Source organism: Myotis yumanensis, unplaced genomic scaffold (assembly GCF_028538775.1).
Source record: "Myotis yumanensis isolate MYYU_CA2020_CCGP unplaced genomic scaffold, mMyoYum1.0.hap1 SCAF_7, whole genome shotgun sequence".
NCBI lineage: Eukaryota > Metazoa > Chordata > Mammalia > Chiroptera > Vespertilionidae > Myotis > Myotis yumanensis.
In genome coordinates this window covers 33,742,930-33,750,289 of record NW_027223758.1, presented here as the reverse complement: position 1 = coordinate 33,750,289, position 7,360 = coordinate 33,742,930, and positions in this window count along the sequence as shown.

Below are 7,360 nucleotides of genomic sequence, written 5' to 3'. Positions count from 1 at the left end.
GAGGTGTTCTGAGTGCCACTAGAAACAGCAAGCTACCTGTGTATGCCCTGCAGGGCCCCCCTCGACTCCCTCCCAGGGCCATAAACAGATCCAGTGCTTAGAAAATGTCACTGACAGTAGGTAGACAGGCGGACCTGGGTTCAAATGTCTATGACCTTAAACAGGTAGTTAGTTCATCTCTGGGAGCTCAGAGTCCTCATGTGTCAAAAGCAGGATAATGCTGGCGCTTGCCTCAGAAGGCAGCTGCCGGGATTAAATGGAAACAGAAGCACACAATGGTAACGTTTATTATTAAAATTAGCTTGTGAATCATAAAAGAGATGAGTAAAACAAAGTCCTTGCTCTCGAAGACGTAGCAGTTGTGGCAAATGGAATTCATCTCTTTTGAGCCACCTCCGGCTGATTGGCAGGGGCTGCCTGGAGCTCTGTGTGTGTAGAGGATTATAAACACCAGGTCTACCCCCAGCATGAAAAGGGGATTGATTATCAATGCTTGCCATGGGGCAGGAGCGGGGAATGTGGCAGCTGGTGTTCAGTGCATATGCTGACCCTGACCTGGTTAGAGAGAGGGGCACACAGGTAAAGAACTCTGATATAAGGCAAGCGACTAGTTGCGGGGAAGGCAGAGGCAGGAGCCGTTCACCAAGCCAAGCCTTGAAGGGCATATGGAAGGAAGGTCACTCTGGGCGGAGGGAACAGCTTGAACACACACAGAGTGCCTGAATTGTGATGCTTTGGCTGCAAAGAACAGACTACTCTACCGAAGGCGGCTTAGGCAAGAAGGACAATCTCTTCAGGCAGGAAGTTCAATGGTAAGTGATTTCAGGGCTGGTTAATCGAGCAGCTCAAAAAAAAAAAAGACATATGTAATACTTTTTATAATACTTTAAGCAATAAAAAAATTTTTTTGAAACAAACAAAAAGAATGGCAGCAAGTTCCTTATAGTTCCACTTTGCTGGTCTTATGGGCTGAGTCGTGTCTCCCAAAATTTATACGTTGAAGCACTGACACCCCGTACCTCAGAATGTAACTGTTTTTGGAGATCAGTTAAAATGAGGCCATAGAGTGGGCTCTAATCCAATCTGACTGGTGTTCCTACCAGAAGAGGAAATCAGTGCACACAGGGAGACCCCAGGGATGTGCACACACAGAGGGAAGACCGTGTGAGGACAATGCGAGAAGGCAGCCGTCAGCGAGCCAAGGCGAGAGGTCTCGGAAGAAACCAGTCCTGCCGGCATTTTGATCTGGGATTTCTAGCCTCCGGAGTTATGAGGAAATGAATGTCTGTTGTTTAAGTCCCCCGGCGTGTGGGAGTTTGTTTTGGCGCCTCTAGAACTCTCATACAGCCGGCAAGATGGCTGTTGCGGCTTTGGGAGTGATACATCCACCACGACCCTGCAAGGGTCTCCCCTTCTCGTGTGTTTCTATCGTGAGGGAAAACCTTTCCCAGAGATCCTGCAAAAGACCTCTCTCGGGAACCTAAGGACCAGATAGATTAGCCAGAGTATATTTCGGCTGTAACAGAGACCTCAAGAGCAGTGGCCTAGACCTGGTGGAAGCTTATCTCTTCCATCATAAAAGTAGCCCAGGACGGGTGTGGGAGCCCCAGGTGTGCAGGGCCCAGGGGCTTCCTAGCTTGCTCCACCGCACTAGGGGGCGCTCTCAGCTTCAAGGTGGCTCTCCACACAGCTGTAGTGTCACCAGTGGAAGGGTAAACAGAGCCAGGGGAGGGCACAACCCCTCCTTTTATTTTTAAAATATATTTTATTGATTTTTTACAGAGAGGAAGGGAGAGGGATAGTCAGAAACATCGATGAGAGAGAAACATTGATCAGCTGCCTCCTACACACCTCCTACTGGGGATGTGCCCGCAACCAAGGTACATGCCCTTGACCGGAATCGAACCTGGGACCCTTCAGTCTGCAGGTCGATGCTCTATCCACTGAGCCAAACCAGTCAGGGCTCCTTTTATTTTTTGTAATCCTCACCTGAGGATACGCCCTTTTCATTGATGAGAGAGAGAGAGAGAGAGAGAGAGAGAGAGAGAGAGAGATCAATTGACTGCGCCTAAAAGAATAAAGAGTGCCTGGCATATAGTAGGTACTCAATAAATATTTGTGTGTTTTTTCAATAAATATTTGTTTTGGGGGGTTAGAAACTTCAGTCTGGGTCCTGATTTTGTCATGGACTCATTCTCTGACCTCTGGCAAGTCGGCCCCCACCCCATCTCTTTTTCCCCTTTATCTGTAAAATGAAGCATTTGGAGCTAATTCCTAAAACCTTTGCTCACCCCCTCCATTCTGGTTGCCTGATGGAGGCTCTGGCCAGTGAAGGGAGCTGTGTGTAACAGCCTAACCCTCCCAGGCAAATGTGTTTGTGGTAGAGGGTGTCCTTCCTCCCCTTCCCGCCTCCCCCATCTCCTTCCTCCGACCCAGAACAGCCAAAACAACAGGACACAGACAACGAGTACTGAAATGACTTTTAATATCTCATGTCGCAGCAAAATTAAAAATATACAAAAAGTTTGTGGTGTACAAAAGAGTCTCAGTACAGAAGCCCCGGCTTGGGGCCCCTCCCCCTCCCGGGGGAAGCGCAGAGGGGTGAGGGGGGGCGGGGCGGGTGGAGGACTGAGGATGGCACAGATGTAGTAAATACCAGGAGGTCGGACAGGAACAGGAGACAGAAATGGACAGGGGTGGGGGCCAATTTGGGAGGCGAGAATCACCCGGAATTGTGCTGAGGGAGGGAGATCAGCCCCTCAGGCATGGCTAGTGGTTCCTGGAGTGGGGGGCTGGGTTGGAGAGGAGGGGTCAGTACTGGGGGTACCCTAGTGGCACCCTGAAGAACCCAGCCTGCCGCCAACTCACTGTGTGGCCTTGGGCTGGCTGCCTCTCTGGGCTTATCCTTTCAGTAAATCAGGATGCTGGGCGATAAACCGCTGATTCTCACCTTGGGCTCCTAACCTCTGGTGGAAGGGGGGGGGGGGGGGGGCAGGGATGCAGGACCACTAGTGCTCTTGAGAATTGTGTAAACACTGCGATACAGCTCAGATATGCCCCAACCCTCCAGCCCCAGGCCCTAGTAGCTAACTTGAGGTCTTGGTAGCATTTATTTGCAACCAGAAGCTCAGCTTGAGTTCATTGAATATGAGAAAAATCAATTGTTCTTCAAGAATGGAGGCTTGTTTAGAAGAATCTCCCACACTCTAGGATGCTCAGGGGTGAAAATAATAACAGGGGGTTCTGGGAATCGCTGGGTCCTTTCCAGCTACTAGTATTTCTGACTGGTTTGGGAAACCAAGGGGTTGGGGGGCTTTGTGTAGGAGGCGCCTCCAAGTTTGGTGGTTTAGCCCAATGGAGATGGATTCTGGGATTTGGTGAGAGGGAGACAGAGGAATATCCTTGTCCCATCTGGTGCCTTTCTCACCGCCTTTTGCCTCAGGCTACCCTCCACTGGGGGGGGGGGGGGATTATTGCAGGTGCCCTAGGCCCTCACCCCTTCGGCCTGGCCTGGGGGTGCCCTTACAATGATTGTGCATAGAATAAAGGCCAGGATTGCTGGGGAGAAGGCAGCCCCTCCTTGCAGTGAGAAGGAAAGGGTGGAGGTGGCCAGGCAGGAGCGGACCACCCCTCCCTCCCTGGGGAGTTTTCTGCTTCCAGGAACCAGGCCATCCCAGACGGAGCCTTCCTCTCCCACTTCCACAATTTCTTGCTCTCCCTCCCCTTGCCTCTACCGGAAGCATCCAAGAACCTGGGAATGCCCTAGCTCCTCCCCAAACAGAATGGCACGTACCATTCCTTTTCCCTCCAGCCCCAGGGTCCCAGAAGCCCCTCTGGTTGGGAAGGGGGTACTCAGGCCACATCCCCACTGCTGCCCACATGGCTTGGCACTCAGTGCCTTTCATTGAGAAATCACAAAGCACATCAGTAGGGAAATAGATAGCTCCTCTCCCTGCAGGCCCGATCTCCAGCTTTACCTGGGAGGGAGACGGGTGTCAAAGGGTGGCAGGGGCCAGCACTGGATGGGGCAGTTGGGTTCTGGCTTTCAGTCCTCATCCTGAACCTGGACTGTCCTCCCACCCAATGCAGGTTCTTCCTAACCAGGGGCCCCCACACTAGAGAAGATCCCAAACTAACTTCCTCAGGCACCGGAGGGGTCTCTAGCCCTTAGCAGATGGTGGTTCCTAACTCAGGGGCCCTGGGATGCCCTGACCTCCCTCCCCTCGTCAGTGGGGCCAACTCTTAGGTGGCAGGTGGTGAAAGTTGAGGGTTGGACTAGAAAAGTCTCAGAGGAAGCCAGGGCCTCTGTCCTTAACTTCCCCAGAGGGGTATCCAGGAGCTGTAGGGCTCCCCAGAATGTTCTCATTTTGAACCAGAGATTTCAAACTGGTGACCCAATGGCCCAAACATGAGTGTTGAGTTTGGCCAGCACAGGATTTTTCAAATATTTGAATTTTCGTACCTATAGGCGGGGTACGCACTCTCCTGTTTGCCAGAGACCTCACCACTCCCTATGGTCTAGCACCACCATGTTATCATTTTCATTACCATGAATTTGCAACCCATGGGCCCTACTCCCGAAAACCTTCTCCCATTGCCTGAGGCTTCTGCCCACTCCAAGTTCAGGTGAGCTCCACGGAAATAACCTTCAGGACTTTGGTTCTTGGGAGGCCACGGGGGCTGCCAGGCAAGATCTTCCTTGGATACTCTCAGTCCCCTTGAAATTCGCCCTGAGACCCAGACCTTCCCCAGCCTTGCCTTCCCTACTCTCTGCTTTCTCTAGTTCTCAAGGATGACACACTCCTGTGGGACACGAGTTTAGCAGGGAGCTGGCTAGGGGAAGGCAGGTTTTGGGGATGAGGCAGATGAGAGGAGGGGACCAAAAGAGACTTTGTTGTTGGGAGTCCCTGGCATGGAGGGGTGGCGGCCTGTGCTGTTTGCCCGGGATGGCAATTAAAAGGCACATGGAACATGAGTGCATGGAGGTGTGATGAGGAGTGTGTGGTGCCTGGAGAGGTTTGGGGAGCACAGTCAGTAGTAGCGTGAGGGGTCCGTTTAAGAAAACTAGGAGACAGAAGTCTGTCCTGGACATGGGGACACTGGTCTCTTGGGGATGAAGATATTGAGGGCAGGGAAGGGCAGGGCAGGGCCTGGCATATAGGGTACCCAGAGCATCCTGTTCTCTTCTATTCCTGGAAAAATTAAGACAGACCGCCCTAGCCGGTTTGGGCCAGTGGATAGAGTGTCGGCCTGAAGGGTCCCACCTTTGATTCCGGTCAAGGGCACATGCTAGGTTGTGGGCTCAATCCCCACTAGGGGGCGCGCAGGAGGCAGCTGATGGATGATTCTCTCTCAAAATTGATGTTTCTATCTCTCCTCTCTGAAATCCATTAAAAAAAAAAAAAAAAAAAGACAGACCCAATTTTGTCTCAGCTCCAGGAAAAGCCTTACTCTGCCACTGACTTCCTGTGTGATCTTGTGCAAGTCCCCAGCCCTCTCTGGGCCTCCATTTCTCCTTTACATGGATGTGGAGGGCAGATGGCTCATCATGAGGACGCCACTGGGCTGTGGTTCTGGAACCTGCTCTTGGTGTAAGGACCCTGTAGGGTTTCTGGGAGAGGACTGAACAGCTAGGCTGGGGTGGAGGGCAGGAAATGGGGAGCAGGAGTCGGAGATTCAGGGGATCCAATTCTGGTGGGGAAGAGCCTGGCTGAGGTAGATTGTCACAGAAACAAAAACAAAACAACAACTGGAATGGGATGGTGCCCTTCTCCACGGAGACGCTCTGAAACGGAGGACTGGCAAGGACCAGATAAGATGGAGGACAGGCTGGTGGAGAGGGACCTCAGGCCTGGAGGGATGGGTCCTGAGTTCCTGGGGGTGAGGGTGGGGGAGTCCTTAAGGGGCTAAGCTTTTTCCTGAGGATGAGAAGCAGGAGGAGGTGCCTGCAGCCCTCTCTGAGGGCCATTTCTGCTGGTCAGATGTCTTGCAGGCAGAGGTTCAGAGGGAAGGTTTCGTGGGATTGAGATGAGAGGGGTGGGGATGGAATAAGGTCCAAAACTGTGGCCATGGCTTCCCCGAGAGCCTCAAGCCTTGCCTCAGCACTGCCGGCTCGGTCTTATTCCCTCTTCTCTGGGTCTCTCATGGAGCCGTAAGGACTCCCAGCTCCTAGAGAGGTTACTTTTTAACTTTTCCTTTTAGGATGCTGGAGAATGGATGCCAGATGAGCCATTTTGGGACACTGGGGAGTGAAATAACTTGCCAAGGGTGACCCTCATGTCACATCTCGGAGCCTGTTTCCTCCTCTGTCAGATGGGTTGATAACACTTATTTTTTTTTAGGGAAGTTGCAAGCCAGGGAAGGTTTAAGTGAAACAAGATGGGGTGAAAAGTGGCATGGTCAGCCCTGGAGAAACAGTCAAGAGGATCTGGGTCCGCATCCTCAGCGCGCCCCCCTCACAAAGGGCTCCGGCATGTGTGTACCTGGCCGTGAAATTCGGTCTCCAAAGACTGATTGGGGCCGATCAAAGAGGATGGGTGAACGAACCAGAGGGAGGCTGGGTCAGCTGTAGGCTTCCCCCACCACCTATCACCTTGAGGCCTGGTTCCTGAGCTTTCTTGGGGATTGGGGACGGAGAAGAAAGAGGGAAGAGCATTCTTCATGTGTTGGTGGGAGGAATGCACACACCATCTCAGCTGGTGTGCCACGAGGTGAGGTGGCTTGTGTCACAGGTTTGGTGTGTGAGTATGTGTGTGTGTTTATGTGGGTGGTCCTGTCCTCTCTGCCTTTGGGGTCACCCTGCACCCCGAGTGTGGCCCTCTCCCTTCATCCTCAGCAAACTCACTATCACCCATCACTCTCTGATGGAATAGCAGGAGTCCGGGACCTTGTGAGACTAGCTGCCACTCTGGGCCTCAGTTTCCCTTCTGTAACCCCAGGGAGGCTGAACCAGGGAGGGTTAAGTGCTTCTCTAATGTGCATAGTCCAGGCTTCTCATGGTCCACCTCATCCCCGGCCCAAGCCTGCATCTTGCCTTAACATCACCTGCTGCGTCCTGGCATGAACACACCTTAGTTTGCCTGGGGGAGTGGGGACATGGTGGGAGGGGTTCCAAGCTCTGCCTAGAGGCTTTGTCCCTCACCCCACAGACTGCCTACTCCTACACTCCCCACCCTACCCAGGTGGAGAAGCCCAGGATGAAGGATCTCAGGGGAACCATGGGATATCTGGGAAGTGGGAATAGACCTCAAGTCTCAAGGATTGGGCAAAACAAAGCAGTTTTCCAGCTGCTTCCCAAGAGAGCCACTTCTGCAGGGTGGCTGAGAGCCAAGATTTATGACAAGTCCCTAGAGCTCATTTT